The sequence below is a fragment of the Corvus kubaryi genome, unplaced genomic scaffold (genome assembly GCF_017639235.1).
Source record: "Corvus kubaryi isolate FWS band 111438036 unplaced genomic scaffold, C.kubaryi_AGA036_p1.0 65145, whole genome shotgun sequence".
In the NCBI taxonomy this organism is placed as follows: Eukaryota; Metazoa; Chordata; class Aves; order Passeriformes; family Corvidae; genus Corvus; species Corvus kubaryi.
The window spans coordinates 83474-100272 of record NW_024581790.1 but is presented as its reverse complement, the minus strand read 5'-3'; the positions used below and the strand labels follow the sequence as shown (position 1 = coordinate 100272).

At 37.9% G+C, this 16799-nt stretch overlaps 1 long non-coding RNA gene across 1 annotated transcript in view; it reads left to right on the top strand.

Annotated features, from left to right (window-relative positions):
• Positions 1-16337, top strand: part of LOC121673050 — a 97989-nt gene extending 81652 nt beyond the window's left edge. The window contains exons 2-4 of the long non-coding RNA XR_006019124.1: positions 2877-2998; positions 3337-3341; positions 16326-16337. This is a non-coding gene — a long non-coding RNA (uncharacterized LOC121673050). The remainder of the gene's footprint in view (positions 1-2876; positions 2999-3336; positions 3342-16325) is intronic.
• The last annotated feature ends 462 nt before the right edge of the window (positions 16338-16799 follow it).

The following is a 16799-nucleotide window of genomic DNA, read 5'->3' as shown; positions in this document are numbered from 1 at the left end:
ACTGCTTAAGAGAAATGAGAAACATTGATTGAAGTTCCTAAGAGTTATTTTTTTCAAGCATCAGCACAAGGTAGTAGGTGTTTTTTCTGCTAAGCAATTCTTCTAGTAGCTAAAGGGACTTGATTTTTGTATATTGTCGAGTTTCAAGTTTAATATATGCTGAGGGACACAGACACTTAATCTTCTGTTAACTTTATGTGGAAAAAAAAAGTAGAACCTTTTCAAATCTTTGAAACAGGCATAGTTAAAATCTCTACTCTTCCATGGTCTGCTCAAGCATTTTCTTTCATCTGTGATCTTCAAAAATAAAACAAGACATGGTGCCTGCTTAGAAAATGTTTATTACATGAAATGTAGTAATCTGATTTGTTACTGTATCTTATACTAAGATTTATACATGTTTTTCTGGTGTAAACCCTGGCTAGATGCATCTGCTACCCTTCATTTAATTAAGTTCTGTGGAATCAGATCTCTACAAAGCCAGAAGTTCCTTTAGAAGAACAAGTATTTCTCAAAGACATTTTCAAAGTGTGTGCACTTAGAGGGGGTCGTTCTGTGTACTTTTTTTTTTTATGGGAGCAGGTAAAAGTGGGATGTTAAACTAGAATAAATCTCTTAGATTAAGAACCAAGTTTAGGTCTTACTGAACACAGTAAGCTTGCAAGAAAAGAACTGTTACAAAAGATCTTCCACGACTGTAGCAGTAGATTTCCCCATCTCGGGCAACATACTGTAGCGGGTTGAGTTTGAAACCAGGCGGAAACACCAATTAAATGTAGTGGTTTTGGTTCAAAATATTCATTACTTACTTATTTTCCTTCTGTGAGATAAGAATTAGGAGAAAAGCAAAGCAGGCACAAACCTTAACCAGTTGCAGTACAATGAAAGAGTTTTATTACTAATAGAATTAAAAGTAAAGAGAAAATAACAAAACAAAATTAAAGCAAATTCCCCCCCCCCCCCCAGCACTTCTCTCCTTTTACCCAGCTCACACAAGGGATAACAGAACATGGGATGTTAGTCAGTGTTCCAGTTCTTGAAAAGTCTCTCTCTTATGCTTAAGGAAAAAAGGGTTTTCCTTCAGTTGCACGTGGTTCCCAAACCGCCACTAACAGCAGATCCACCTGGAAACAATCAATCTGCTGTGTGTAGGACATCTCTCCCATGAAAAATCTCACAGTTCCTTCACACTGCCAAACATGGGCCATCACATGGGGTTATTAATCTTTTTAAGGATAAGTTCTTTTGGCCTGCACACAAAGGCTTTTCTTCGCCACAAGTCTCTAACAGCCTCTTACTACTTCTATATAGCCTGGCATAGGCACTCTTCACAATCTTCACAGGCACACGAGGATACTCCATCCCCCCATGCTCTTCAAATGGATTAAAGAGACAAACAGTTTGTGGTATTACAGTTTCTTACCACGGCATGCAAGAAGGTTTCTTTTAAGCTGCGCGCCAGAATCGCGGCACCGCCCTCTTTTCTCCCGTCGCCATGCTCAGCTCCGTCCCACGGGACTCACTTCTCTTTCTCTCTGGCTCTGACGCCGCCATGTTGAAGAGTGTTCTTGTTCAGGCTTTACGGTGGGGAAAGCCTCGCTCCCTTTGTGCTGCTGGCTGCACGGTGTCCTCTTCAGTTCAGCACGAAGTGTGCTGGCTGTAGACAGGAGGCTCTGCCGGCTCCCGCTGGCTCCGCCGGCTCCGCATGGAGAGGAGAGGGACCCGCCTGTCCCCAGAAGCCACGCTGGATGGGTTTAGCTGTGGCAGTCCATGGCTGGTTTTAGCTGCCTGCGGCTCTGGGACAGTTCCCCTGCAGCGACCCAGGGTCCGTGCCACAGCGTTGGGAAAGGGGGAAAGGGGCAGTGGTCCCGGCCCGGCCCAGCGGGGCCCGGAGGCTCGGAGCCCCCCCACCTTCCAGCAGGCGACCTCCGACAAAAGGGAAAGTCCCGCCTTTCTGTGCGGTTTAAATATGTAAATTGTGAGAAGCGTAATTGGTCTTAAAGACTGTCCATCAACTCAGGGTCAACCCAATACACATACAAAACTGAATTTCCTGATTAGTCACTTGGTTCAAGCTGGGTAATGTGAGTATAATGCTTCCAATGTGTCTGAAGTATTGTCACATGAAATTTGTAATTTCTTCATATTTTACCCTGCAGTACCTTGGATATTTCGAATTGAATTAAATACTTTAAATACTCTAGGGCTTAAAGACCTAAAATAGACACATTTAGAATTGTGCTGTAGCTATTTAAAAGGGATCTTCATTCTCATCACGAAGAGAGAAAATTTTAGTGAATGGAAGTGGAAGTCTTTGACTTCCTCTAAGAGAAAATGTAGCACTGATCATCTTCACATCCCAGTTGCTCAAGCTAGAAAGTGTGGATGGAAAATGGCTAAATAAACTTTCATCAATTTGCCAGTGTTTCTTCAGTTGAGGTATTTAATGGAGAGATTAAGAAAATGTGGTTTATTTCATAAGTCCTGTGTGCACAGATTTGCATTGTGGCAGAAAGAATGTGAAATCCTATTTGTGCTTTTCGGAGAACATATGACCCAAATGTTTACAATGCAGGACAAATGAAAATGGGAGGGAGAAATTACATTCTCTAGAATTTTGTAGCCCTGCCAAGATGATGAGAGAAGGGGTTAAAAAAATTAAAATTTTTGCTTTGGAAATAAGCCTTTTTCACCACTCCTTCAAAGAAGTGATCGTTTTAGGAAAGATATAATAACCATTTCAAGACACCCAATGCCTTGATAAGCCCAGGAGGCACTTGCTGTTAGAAGCTGGCTAGGCAATTCGATCGTTTTATTCCTGTTGTTTGGAAAGGCAGAGTCAGTTCCTTAATTATCTTAACTACTGTCTCTTTCAGACCCTGAAGGTCAGCTTTCATCATGCTGAGATTTGGGCAGCACCTCATCAAGCCCTCCGTGGTGTTCCTGACGACAGAGCTGTCCTTTGCTCTGGTGAACCGCAGGCCAGTGGTGCCAGGACGTATCCTTTCCATGGGTATCTGTGCTCCTGGGAAAAGCAGGAGACGCTCGGGGCGCTTGGAAGGCCAGGTAGGATGCGACATGGGCTTATTCTGAAACCAGGCAGTGATGCTTGATCAGAAGATGCTTGATCAGTGTTGCAGAACTGCTGAAAACAGTTGCTTAGCAACTGTGACCTTCGAGGTGAATTTCTATTGACCTTTTCACCACAGAAGATGTATAAACAACCAGGTACTACTATAAGCATTTTAAAGTCTATCAGAGCTGGTACTGTTTAAATTCCATATTATGCTAAATAACACATCCTGCTTCGCTTTTAATAATGTCACTTATTTTTAGATGTGGTAACTTCTTTATGGAGGATTTTCAACTTTTCCTGGCTAAATGTGCACCATTTGTCAAATGCCAGTAGAATCCTGTATGAAGACTTTGAAGACTTTTGGGGTTTTTTTGTGGGACAGATTGCTTTGATTAATTTAGTTCGGAAGGGATTAAATAAACCATCTGTATAGTGTACACGTTTCATGATGAAAATATGAAGCCACATGTTGTAAGTAAAATTTTCCAGTTAGAAATTGTATTGTAACTTGATTATATAAGATGCTCAATATACCTTTTTAATGTATTTTGTAGTATAGTGTGTTATTGCAGTCAAAATTCTGCTGCTTTGTAACTTGTGCTTATCTCAGTGGCTGAAAGTGCTATCTTTCAGAAATAATCAAGACTGATCACTTTTTCCATAGAGGTTCATGGTAAAATTTTAGTAGGAGCTCAGTTAGGCAATTGACTGACTATGCTGGGGAAAAAAAAGTTGTTGTCTGGAGTTTATTGAAAGTTTTCTTGTTAGTTTTGTTGTTTTATGTTTTTTCTTTCATGATTTGAAATCAAGTAAACTTTAATATCTATTTTTTTTAACCCATAAATGTATTTCTTCTGAAATATGGAACCTTCCTTTCCTCCCATCACTTCTGTAGATTATAATTGTTCAATACTGAACTTCTCTCTGTTTTAAATGGTGTTTGTGTGTATCAGAAGTCACATCATGGCAAAGATACATAGACTTCATAGAAACTTTAAAAATGCTACTGTCTCACCAATATCTTTTAATGAATAAAATTAACAATTTTTCTGATCTTCAAGTTTCTGAAATACCTGATGTAAATCCAAGGTGATTTACAGATTTGTTATAACAAAAACCATTTTCAAAGCTATATAAAGACAGCGTCATATTGGTCACTGTGTGATGCAGGGCCTGTAAGTGCCTGAGCAGCTGCTGTATGCATTGTCTGGATCAGAGAGTAAATAAACTGTTATCTGTTCTGTGTGTGCAGGTTTTAAAAACAATATTTGACTATTGTTTTGAACTAATCAGTTAAGTGAACAATTGCATCTGTTGTTAAAAATAGAGTATTTCAGATAGCATTCTTGTTTTAAAGTTTCCTGAGCACCTAGTAATGACAAGTTAAGGAGCCTATAAAACTTGATTATTACAAGCTTCTTTCCTTCTTAAATAATTAAAGATTATAAACTCTTGTTGTGTAGTTATTGCTGACTTTTGGCAGATACATTTATTTGCTCAGGGTTTAGGTTTTTTATACCATAATGAGTATTGCAGCTTATTTTATAGTGTCACATTGTTTTAATAGCTTGTGTTGTAATATATAATGTAGTCTTTGTTTCTCCATTGAATAAATGTTCAGGTAATAAAAACTCAACCCTTTTCCTTTCTCATTACAATAAGAAGAAATTAGGAGAGATCTTGATGTAAAGGCTAGAATACAGTATGTAAAATGGAGCAATTTGCAGTTTTAAGTCTTTAAAGCGTCTGTATAATTCAGCATTCATTCTGAGACCTGGCAGTAACAAGTGTATTTTCTTTGTTTTATTGTAATAATTTTATCTGCCTTGTCTTTGGCACACGTCTGACATTTTTTTTCAGTAGAAAATAAAATATTAATGTATGTGAATTAGAGAGACAAAGGAAATGAGTTTGAAAGCCATCTCACTCCAGGTGGTGGCTTTAATTAACTAGTATGGTTGAAATTCCATCTTGAAACAGAACATAGGGTTGGAATTATGAATTTTCAGTAATAGTTTTAAAATAAAACTATACTCTGGAAAAAAGTCAGTCACAATGGCCTTGTGGCATTCAGTGTGACTTGAGCAATGCCAAAGCAGGCTTGTTCAGTTAACAGATTGCAAAGTTTTGTTTTGTTTATTTGAAGCTGCCAGTCCTGTGAATTTAGTTTGACATTTGAAAGGCAAATTGTGCTAATAGAAACAAAAATAGGTAGAGTAAGAATATAGTATTTATGGTACAGAAAGAGTTCTGCTGTTTCTAGACAGAGCTGCCTCGTTTTTCCCAGCATTAGACTTCTGCCCAATGGGTGCACAGAGTTCATGGACTCAGGAACCTGTTTGCATTGGGATCCCTTTGAGCGATTACTGCAGATTCTTGGATTGGAAGGTGCTGGGTTCTTATTGTTGAGTAAGGAATATCTGACGTTAAACTGGAATCTTTAGTGTGCGAGCTACAACATGCACATGTCTGTGACAGTAGGTGCAACAAAACAGAGAGCTGCAGATGGTCAGGGTGCAGGATTAGTGCCTGTTTTCCTCAGGAGATCCACTCCCTTTGCTGTCACCTAGCAGGCAAATGCTTGAGACTCAGAGGTGTCTGACCACAGGCTGTCTGAAGACATTGTCACTTAATACCTGTAATAATAAGAGGTCTGTACCTGCTCTGCTCTTGCCTTCTACTTGTCTGATATCAGAGTAGGAAGGCACGTGGTATTTGGGACAGTCTTCATTAATGAGATACTGTTTTTTGGGGTGTACTTTTATGCTGACTTTCTGGTTGGTTTATACAGAAGTGGCATGATTTTGTTCTGGTAATGCCAGAACAGTGCACATCTGGGCTCTAAGTGTGGGAGTGGTGAGGAGGTGAGCTGGGTATTCTGGAAGCTTGCTGCGATACCCTTATACAGGTACCCATTCCCTTTTTTACAGCAGTCCTTGTTTCCTCTCAGTTCTGTCAGCTTGCTGCTCTGCAGAGAGTGACTGTGAAAAGCAGTCACTTGTGGCTCCCTTGAACAGCTCTGTGGTTGTTTTGGAGGAGGCAGCTATTCAATAGCTGGAGCAGTGCAGGCATGTGTCTATAGTCAGCAAATGCATTGTTTCTGTCACACAAAAGGCACAAGATGAACTGAATCAGCACATGAAAACAGCATGAGCTCAGCTTCTCCTTGGCTTCTTACTTGAAGTACTTCATTCAGAGCCTTGCTGCTTCCATAGTTCCATAGGGCAGAACTATGGTGCTGTTTGAAACAAATTCCATCTGCTCTTTCACATGGACTTTTTGTGCTTTAATATGGTAACAAATACCTTGTGAATGACCTACCATTTTACTGATGTTTTCTTAGCCCTGCACCACAGCTTTACATAGTTTTGCTCACATCTTCAATAAATATCAACTGGTTTTTATCACTGCTTTTCTCATGGTGTTGTGCAGGGTACTATTTTCATCTTGTGTTAAATATGAAAAAAGAATTTCAATATTATCAGAATCCATTTGGAAACTAGGATTTTTTATTATAAATAAAATTATTCATTAGTTATGTCCAATTTTTTTTTCCAGTAGACAAGGTATTGATCTTTAGATTTGTGTTCAGGATGCCATAAGAAGAACTAGCACAAAAGGAACACAGCAACATTTGTAAATTGATTGAATGCAATATGTAATGACAAACAGCAGATCTATGGCAATAGTATGTTATATAAAGCATTTTTCAGCAGTTTATTGAATTGGTTATTAAAAGGAACAGTCTTTCCAGCTGGGAACAGCAAGCTGAGGGTTATTTGGGCCAAGTAATTTTATAGAAATTTGTGGTGGACACTTTGGCTACCTTACTAAGGGCACATGTATGTGTGTAATAAATTAGAATAAACACCTTACAAAAATTTTTCATATGGGATTGATTATGAAAAGTTATTTCCATTAAAAAAACACAAAAAAACCAGAAACATAAAAAGAAGGTTGTTTAACTGTTATGTACTGAATTTTGCTGGACTATTTGTATTGCCCTTTTCATAGAGATCTAAGTTTTCCCACCAGAAAGTATTCTGATTGTAGGGAATAGACCACATATAAAATCCCAAAGCATATGATATTTTTCTGGCAACTTCATCACTACATGGAGTTAATGGTCATTATTTGTTGCTGAGGCCATGTGCTGTTCTGTGAGTTACTGCAGCTTGTTCCTTTTATTAATGAGCAGAGAAAACATTAGTTGAACCAGATGCTCCCTTCCAAGGCTTGCTAACACCCCGAGCTGCAGTGTAATTGTTCTGGGTCTGCTGCAGGGGTGGGACAGGATCCAGGGTCAGGCAATGTGAGAACAGCATCTGCTCTGCTGCACTGTTTGTCTGGCTGGGAGCTCCCTGTCATCTGCTGTCAGAATTGCTGTATTGCTTGAGACTGATGTATTCTGTAATGCCTCAAATATTTTTCTAATGCTTTCCTTAAAAGTTTTGCAGTTAAAAAGAAACAATCCTTTTGATTAGTATTTTTACTTAATATATTTTCAAAGTAATTTTTCATTTAGTTACAGACCTGACAGTTTCCATTGAAGATAGCACACTGGAAAGAACAGTAGTATTCTCTCACAAGTTTGGTTGAAACCCATGGTATTTATCTTGTACATGAAATTTTAATTCTTCATAAAGTTACAGAGCTGCTGTTATGATTTTATTTGTACATTACACATTTATCATATCTGTATTTATGCTCCATAATTATGAATTTTATGGGTTTCAGCCTAAATAAGTTTTCATATTTACCATAAAACTAAGATTAAGAAAATAAAATTCAGTTATATTGCAGAATATATAAGCTTATATCTACATATTTTAATAATGTCCACTGTATGTTTGCAACAACGTGTTAGACATATCTAATCTTGTGGGAAAGTAGAAAGTAGAAATCTTTTCTTTAGTGCTCATTACAGAAGCTTCCTATGTATTACTATTATTATTAGTTTGTTTAGCACAATGTTAAGGAGCAGACATGCTCCTTTTAGCTCTTAAGCAAAGAGCTAAAAATAAAGGGGTTTGGTAAAGACTTAGTAATTTAAATATTAGGCCGGAGATGGAATCACAATGGAGACACAAAATGTTGTTTGGTACAATAAGGCCTGGACTGCTTACATGAATTTTTCAAAATGTGTAATAATTCTAGAAGAAGAGGGCATTAGGAAGAGGATGCAGTTTCTTTGCTGGTGCAGAAAAGACTTCCTGAATGGGAGGAACAGATATAAATGATGCATCTTATTTGAAAATGGGGGGCACGTATAGAATATATCTCTTCATCAGGAATGCAGAGGAGATTCAGACTTACTTTATTGTAAGTATCTGAAGCTGTTGAGTATCAGTGAAAACTCCTGAATTTTTTTACCTCAGATCCCAAATAAAGCCATTCCATGGCTTTTCCTTACTGATCCCTCAAGTAGGATTTATTAATGCCTTATAATGTTTACTTGCACAAATGAGAGTAAGAAAAACAGTTCCTATGCTTAATAATTTTTAGCAAAATTAAGCTGTGCAGAGGACAAGGAGTAGGACTGTGCTCTTGGCAGCACCAAGCCAACAGAGCAGCTTTGCTGTATTGTCAAGTTCCCTTCTGGGATAAGGGCTCTCCTCAAACAGCCCAAAGAATGACTGATCTGCTCTGTGTATGCAAACCACTTGAACTTCCTGATGATAGAGAGGACAGTTAATTATCTCAGGGCTGGAGTCTTTTTGTTTGCAGTCTACAAACAAAGGGATGGTGTTTGACTCACATTAAGAAATGCTGCTTCTGAAGATAACAGATTCAGGGCTCTGTGCACAAAAGCTTGTCTGTATGACTTATTTGTGGGGATGGAGTTCAACTGTCTCATTTGGTCTGATAAAAATGCTTTCTCTCCCTTCAAATCTTGTCTTGCTTGGAAGGTGCTCACTGTTGAAAGAGGATGGCCTTCACCATAAGGATATACAATTCTGTTTGGATCGTTATAGTTGCATTAATATACTGGTATTGATGAAAATCCCATTCTAAATCCTTTGTGCCAGTATTGTAAATAGAAAGGAAAAAAAAGGGAAAGTAATGGAATCAGAAGTATTTCTTGCCAATTTGCAAATGGAGTAAATTAACAATTAAATTACTTATTTACATGTATTCAGCAGATCAGTGGTAAGAATTTCTCAGCTTGTAGCACAACCTACATTGGAAGAGGTGTTAAAAAAGCTGTGTAAGGCCACATAAAGGAGAGGCCGTAGCTCCTAGGCTGGAACCTGTTGCATCTTAGCAATGCTGTGGAGGGCCGAGCAGTCTCTTATTAGTCATGTGTTGAACCAGCCTTCAGCCCCGACTGTGTGGAGAGTAATGAGATCTCTGAGAAATGGGCTTGTAAGCAGTGGCATAATAGGTTGGATCTGCAGTTAAATTTCTTGACTACATTGCTAATAAATACTAAAATTCAGCTAAAAAATTCCAGTTCCATTTTTGTCTACTCACTTTCATTCACCTGTTTGTCATCCTCATTGATTGGAACTTATAAATGGCTTAAACCACATTATGCATGAACCTCTCTACTGCTTTGTGTGTTTCAGGGGGACTCACTGTCCAGGTCTGAAGGTGTGTTACTAATGTGTGTCTTCTAAAAGTGGAACTGCTTGTCTTTACAAGCTCCAGGGACATGCAGAAGGGCTCCCATTTCGTCATGTTTACTCTCATTATCAATTTTCAAAGCATGTTACAACTGTAGTTTCAAAGTAACTTTAAGGTTTCTGTCATTGGGGTGACAGAAATACCTGGTAAAAAGAATTTATTTTAGCATAGCAAGAAACCTAGACAAATGTTTAGTGAGAAAAACCTCCGTCTATGGAGTTGGAAGAAGTCAAGCTTAAAAAGCAGAAGAGTAAAGCAATGTGGAAAGATATGAAATTAAGTGGTAGCAAACTTCTGTATTAAAAGTGGCAGGGAAACTGAGGCAGGACACAAAAAACGTTAAATGAGTGTTTCCTTTGAGGTTTAAAATAATAATGGGCATTCTTGTTTAAAAAACTGTGAAGTCCTGTTCATCTTATCACTTGCTACAACTACCTGAAAGGAGGTCGTGGAGAGGTGGAGATCAGTGTCTTCTCCGAAGGAACAAGCAATAGGACAGAGGAAGTAGCCTGAAGTTGTTCTGAGGGGGAGTTAGACTGGACATTAGGAAAAATGTGTTTGTCAAAAGGGTTGTCCAGCCCTGGCACAGCTGCCCAGTGCAGTGGGGGAGCCCACATCCCTGGAGGGATTTAAATGATGTGTAGATGTGGCACTTGGGTACATGGGTTAGTGGTGGCCTTGGGAGTGTTAAGGGTTGGACTCAATGAGATTAAAGGTCTTTCCCAATCTAAACAGTTCTATGATTCTATAAATAATAATAATACTTTTAGTCCAGCAGTTGCTTTCTGGTCTAGTAGTGAGCAAATTTGTAATTGCTGTGGTTATTGAACAAACCTGTAATTATATCCTTCTTATCACATCAGTAAAACCCAAACAAATAAATAAATGGATGGTAGACAACAAATACAAAGGAGGTGTTTTCTGCTGTTGCACTTTTGACACTATAGAAAATTTATGTACCTGCATCAGTAGCAGATAACCACAGGCTTTGCATTCAGGTACCAATTACCATGAACTTTAGAAAAGAAAGGAGGAAAAACCAATTTTTTTTCCTCAGTGTATAACTGGATTTAAATTCAGGTTTTTTTACTCATTTAAGTAGTTTCTGGTTAATGAAGGAGATGACAGTTACAAGCCATTCCTGTTAGAGTTTGTGCACCTTTTGTCCTCAATATAGCCATTAGAAAGTGATTTGCAGCACACACACAGTTAACCAAATCTGGGCAAGGTATTGCATGACTTGCTCTTACAGCAGAATATAATTAAAAGAGATGATTGGAATACATGGTTATTCATAATAGATATCACACAATTACCATAAGTAATGAAATACATGCAAAATCTCCATTTGTAATTAGAATAGATTTGCTGGAAAGTCAATTGGAAATTTCATTTATTGCTTATTGTTTCCAGCATATTGGGATATTTTGTGCTATTCAGTGTAATACAACTATGTGTTTTCTTCAGGAACATATTTTTTGAGAGGCATCTGGCATGAACTTCCTATTGCAACTCCTAAGAGGGGATCCAGTGATCCAATGTTAATCTGTCATCTCTTCTCCTTGCTGTGAAGAGCTTAATATATAGTATTTTTCTGTTGAAACATACATTAATATTCCTTGGCATATAATTATATTATGATTATATAATTAATCCATAATTATTACCTAAAGAAGATATTTCATGATTTCACAAGTAACCATTTTGTACTCCTTATATTTAGAGGACCTCTATCGTGGTTTAACCTTGGTCAACCACTAATCACCACACAGCCACTTGCTTGTTTCCCTGCAGCAGGAAGAGAGAGAGAATTGGAAGGATAAAAATAAGAAAACTCAGTGTTTGGTATAAAGACAGTTTAGCAGGTAAAGCAAAAACTACTCGCATGAGCAAAACAAAACAAGGAATTCATTCTCTGCTTCCCATGAGTAGGCAGGTGTTCAGCTATCCCCAGGAGAGCAGGGTTCTATCACATGTAACAATTGGAACACCCCTTCCTTTCCTTCCTCCTCCCATATCTTCTGTTTCCTTCTCCTTCACTTCGCTCTATATGCTGATAGTGACACCACATGGTCCGGGATATCCCTTGGGTTAGTTGGGATCAGCTGTTCCAGCTGTGTCCCTTCCCAGCTCCTTGTGCCACCCCCACAAGGTAGGGTGAGGAGCAGCAAAGCAACAGCGAAAACATCCCTGAGTTGTCAACGCTATTTCCAGCACAAATCCCAAACTGCCTCATAGCAGCCCCTGTGAAGATTAACTCCACCCCAGCCCAAACCAGTACAACCTTCAGCAACGAAGAGGGAAGTAAAAGGCATTCCATGCACATGAGAAATAAGCAGGAATGCTCCCTAAACATACAGGAATGGAGGAACAGGCCACTGTGATGTGCTGACCTAGTGCCTTGTCCAGAACATAGAGGGATCTATAATGCCATAGCCTGATCTCTTCAGGCTGCCTGGTATAGATGTCAGTCCTTTGAGGGGAAAGCCAATTTACTGTATTCCCTCAGTGAGTGCAGGTGCAGAGATCTGGAGAGAGAGTCACCAATACAGACTTCTTCAGATGCAACTTAAGGAAAAAGGAAAATCTTGAGCACAATTGCTTTGCTCTGATATGGTACTAGACTTCTTATATACCTGTGTAAAATAGGTTGAGTTTTGAGATGCAAGGTATAGGAGAAAGTTTCACAAAGGATGTCTGGACTTCAGGTGTCTCTCTTGAAAGCTGTTTATTGCACAGGCGAAGTTACAGCATTTCAGGGAGTGGGTATCCAGAGCCAGCCCTACAGCTGCCAGCTCCAGCTGTGGGCATACCTGAAGCCTCTTTCTGTTCAAGTTACAAAGCATTCTATACTTTTCTTTGCAGAGTATCTTAATACATAACAACCAATAAGCACCATACACAATACCTTTACATTTGCCTATAGCCTATCATAACTACTACCATCACCATATTATAGTCATTATTATCCAATCACAGGGGTAAGTTACAATTTAAGTTTACAATGGAAAATTCTCAGACCTCCCTTTTTCTTCCTACTTCGACATTTCTTGTTTGCCTGCCATATCTCTCTTTTTGGTAAAGACATGTTTTCTATTTACTTACGCTCTTCTTGAGACTTATGTACTTGGTGAAAAACATGTCTTTGTAGTCACATACCTTTGTCCTACTCCTAAAAATCTCCTTCCAACTCATCTCCAACGTTTGCCTTCTCAGTTACCCAGTGATCAGTGTTTCAGCAAAACATCTTTTACTCTATATCAAAACTTGCTTCCATTTCTACCTCATCCTCAATTTCTACATTCAGAGATCTTTCTGCCAAGCCTACATATCTGTCAAACTTTCTTACCAAACTTTCATCCTCCCCAACACAAGGCCTCAACTCTGTTGGGCTTCACCTCTTGTGGCATCTGTTGTTTTTAGGTAGGACAAAATCCTTCCTTTCCTGTTTTCCTCCTCTCCATCGCACAGCACAGGTAACTCATACCAGCAACATGCTTTCCCCCACTGGCTGCTCCAGAGAGGAGCATGTACAGGATCTCCCACATTCTATGTATCCAAAGCTGCTCACCATGCTCTTTCTTTTGTTCAGGGAACATTTTCCTCTGTAGTTTGAAGTGGTAAGTGAGACTATCAAGTACAGTGATTCCAAAAGGCCCCATAATTGCTTGCAGAGCTTCAGCGGAGGGTCAAGCACCTTCTCTGAGCAGGTAATTGGGTAAATTATGTTTTAGTAAGTTGTCTTGTGTAAAGTTAGACACCAACATAGCAGACAATGGAGGCTTTGTTGTAAAATGAGGCTACAGTAGGAAGTGGAGTGCATAATTCATGGATATAGATGCATTTCTCTTTATCACTCATACCATATCTAGGTTTCTACGGCTTCACAAGTGTGCATAGTCTGCTATTCATTTGCTAATGTATTTTACTTGTTGCTGTTCCTTGTAACCTGCTGACTTCTACTGCTTCTAATCAAAACATGAAAACCTCAGCATCTCTCAGTGATCTCTCTGGAGCAAATGTTCGTATTGAACAATAAAAATTGAATATTCCCCTTCTGATGCTCTAGTGTAACATTGTACTGCATTCAGATGAGTGATCTCTCTACAAAGGCTGCCTAAGAACAGTTACTTTTAGTTCAGGATTCAATGATCTTTTCCTGTTAGTAATTGGGAATGTATTGAGATGGCTTGTTGCTGTTTGCTTCATAAAATTAGAAATCGTGTGCAATGAATATGAGTTTAAGTAGTGAATTTGGAAATTCTTCTTTTTATGCAGCCTGGTCTGATGAACTTTGTGTATCAGAATACAAGATTTTGCTCTGATGTGTATGTAAAAATGTAACCATTTATGAACATTTTAAAAAATGTGTCATTGTTTCACTCAGTATTTCTTTTTCTGTCACTCCCAGGTAGAATTTGCCTAGTTGAGGGAGAAGAATATATGATACAGATTATATATTTAAATTATGCTGTAGAAATCAACATTGCCAGAATTCAGACATTGAAGTTGAGCCACTGTGAGCACATATTGCAGGAACACTTTCTTAGGCTCAGTTTTGTTAATGATGTTTTAGTTGGATAAAGCCTAACTCAATATAATTCACTTTACTACCTTCATACACCAAAGAAAAAAGTGAGAAAAAATATAGTGAGGACATGGCTCAGTAAATAAACTTCATTCCTGGCTGAGAAGAATCTTAGAGTGCAGTTGTGAAAACATTACATTTCTGGTGACACTACTGAGTTCAAAATCATGTGTGATTTGGGGAGCAAGAGGAAGAAAGGAGAAGTAGAGAAAGGGGAAAGGGAAATAGGTTTGTCTTTATGGGAACAAAATTTCCAGGAATAAAAGTCTTAGATTAAAAATGTTATTAATAAGAGCTATAGCTGTAAATCTGAATCTGGGGTTTCCTGAACTATGAGCAGTGATTTTTTTTTTAATATTTAGAGTAAACTTTGTGACTGAAAGAAATTGCTGGAGATGAGGAGCATTTTTTATTATCTGGTACTTTGAAATCAAGATTGAACTTGTCTTTAAGGTTAATAAGAAGCTATTGTCTGTATGGAGGAATGATAATGATGGAATCTGGGTTGACATGGAGGAATTCAGTATAGTTTCTTTTTCTCTCACTCACTGACTGATGCGGACTGTTAGTGGGACAACAATGAGCTGTGACATTTTTTGCCATTCTCAAGCCTTCAAAATGGAATTTAATCTTCTTTAGAAGAAAGATTGATAAAAAAAGGGAGGGAAAAAAGTGCATTAGGAAGTGAAGTCAAGATAATTGGATAAGCTTTCAAAGAAGAGGTGCATCTTCTTTTTGAAGTGGTATCATTTAACTTCGAAAACAGTAATGGAGAATTACAAATAAAGCAGCTTTATTGACCTCTTAACCTCATATTCCTGACAGGAGCTTGAAAGGAAACATAAAGTTACTCTATTTCTAAATATCTACTAATAATTTAGAATTTGTTAAAATTCTGCTTAACTCAGAGCTTAACTTAATTAGTGATTGTATTTCTATATGTTTTAACACTTCTGTGAATTGCATTCATTGTAGGGCAAAATTAAATTACTTTAACTGCATCTGAAAAAAAGTCTGATGTTTTGGGATTTAAGTGCCTGATCATGAGGACATAGTAGGGTACCTCTGCCAAGCTTTACCTACCTGTTGAGTGTTTGGTGCAAGGACTACCAGCAATGCTGCAAACAATCTAATGCTTTCTTGTTAGAGCCAATTGCCTCCTGTCTCAATGTTCTGTAGAAACTTTTGGCACATTTGCAAAATGAAATTGTGTGTTCTTCCCCCTGCCAATTACTTCAGCTCCAGGTAGTGCAAATTAAAGACAAAATGAAGGCAAACTTTTAAATTTGATTTGCATAGCTCTGTTGTGGTGGTGAGAAATTTTGTTGGGAGTGAAAAACTCTGTAAACACTTTGAAATAGAATAAATGTATTTTTCAAATGACTCTCCTTAAAAAAAATTAGTGAGAGACTTCAGACATGGCTGCTTACACTGAGAAGCAGAGGAACTAGCAAGCTTTTTTTGGGTGTGAATTTTTTCTTCTGCAGTCATTTTGAATGAATGCAAGACATGGAATTGCCACCCTTCTTAGGTAGTGAGAAGACTTTCAGGATAAAAAAAAGAAAGCCACTTAATTAGTATCCAGTCATGTGGAAGGATGTTAATGACATTTCTGCTCAATTAATGTTTCCTTATTATGACCCTATCAATATTAATAAAATAATTTATACTTGCTTGTCTTTCAAAAAAATTCTGAATTTGACCTGGAGAAAGTTCATCTCAAAAATATTGCAGAGTTGTACAATTCTATTTTTATCAGTGATGTTAATGGAGCACTGCTGAGTTAACATAATATTTTGCTGAGGCTATTTTAGCTTAGAAAACAATGAAAGTTTTCCCTTTTTTGCTTGTGTTCCTTAACAAAACAAAATTAAATGCATCTAATAAAAATTATGGCTTATTTATAAATACCTGTGGTATTGAATGTATTTTTTAATGTGGAGAAACATCCTTCTTACATGAAAGTTTGGTGTTAAATAAAAGGTCACAATGGTTTTTATAACATTTATTACATCTTTATATACAAATCTTGAGCTTGTTTGACCCATTTTTAAAGTGTAGGGACACAAAATGTCAAGTTGTTTGTTTGTTTTTTTCCTGTGTATGTGAATGATAATCTTAATCCAAACCTCCTGTGAGAGTCCAGGTCAGGCTTTATTCATCCTTATACAAGAAAAATCTGGTCCATTTATCTGGTATTCACAACAGCATTGCTTGTTTTACTCTAATCCTCATGTGTGGTGTGGATTCTTTATTCTTGTTAAGGACTGGTTTTTAACATTCCTTGGTGTTTTAGAAGCCCATGGATTTATCTGCTCATTTCTGTCTGTTCCAGTGCTTGCAGAGTAGCAGACAGTATGCAAAACTGACTGCTAAAACCAGGGGTATTTTTGTGTGCAAATCAAATGGATGATTTTATGTACCTGCTGTAGGTAAGAATTGAGAGAATTATACGTGGGATCTATTTGGAAATTTAATGGGGTTTGCTCTTCCTAATTTAAATACCAG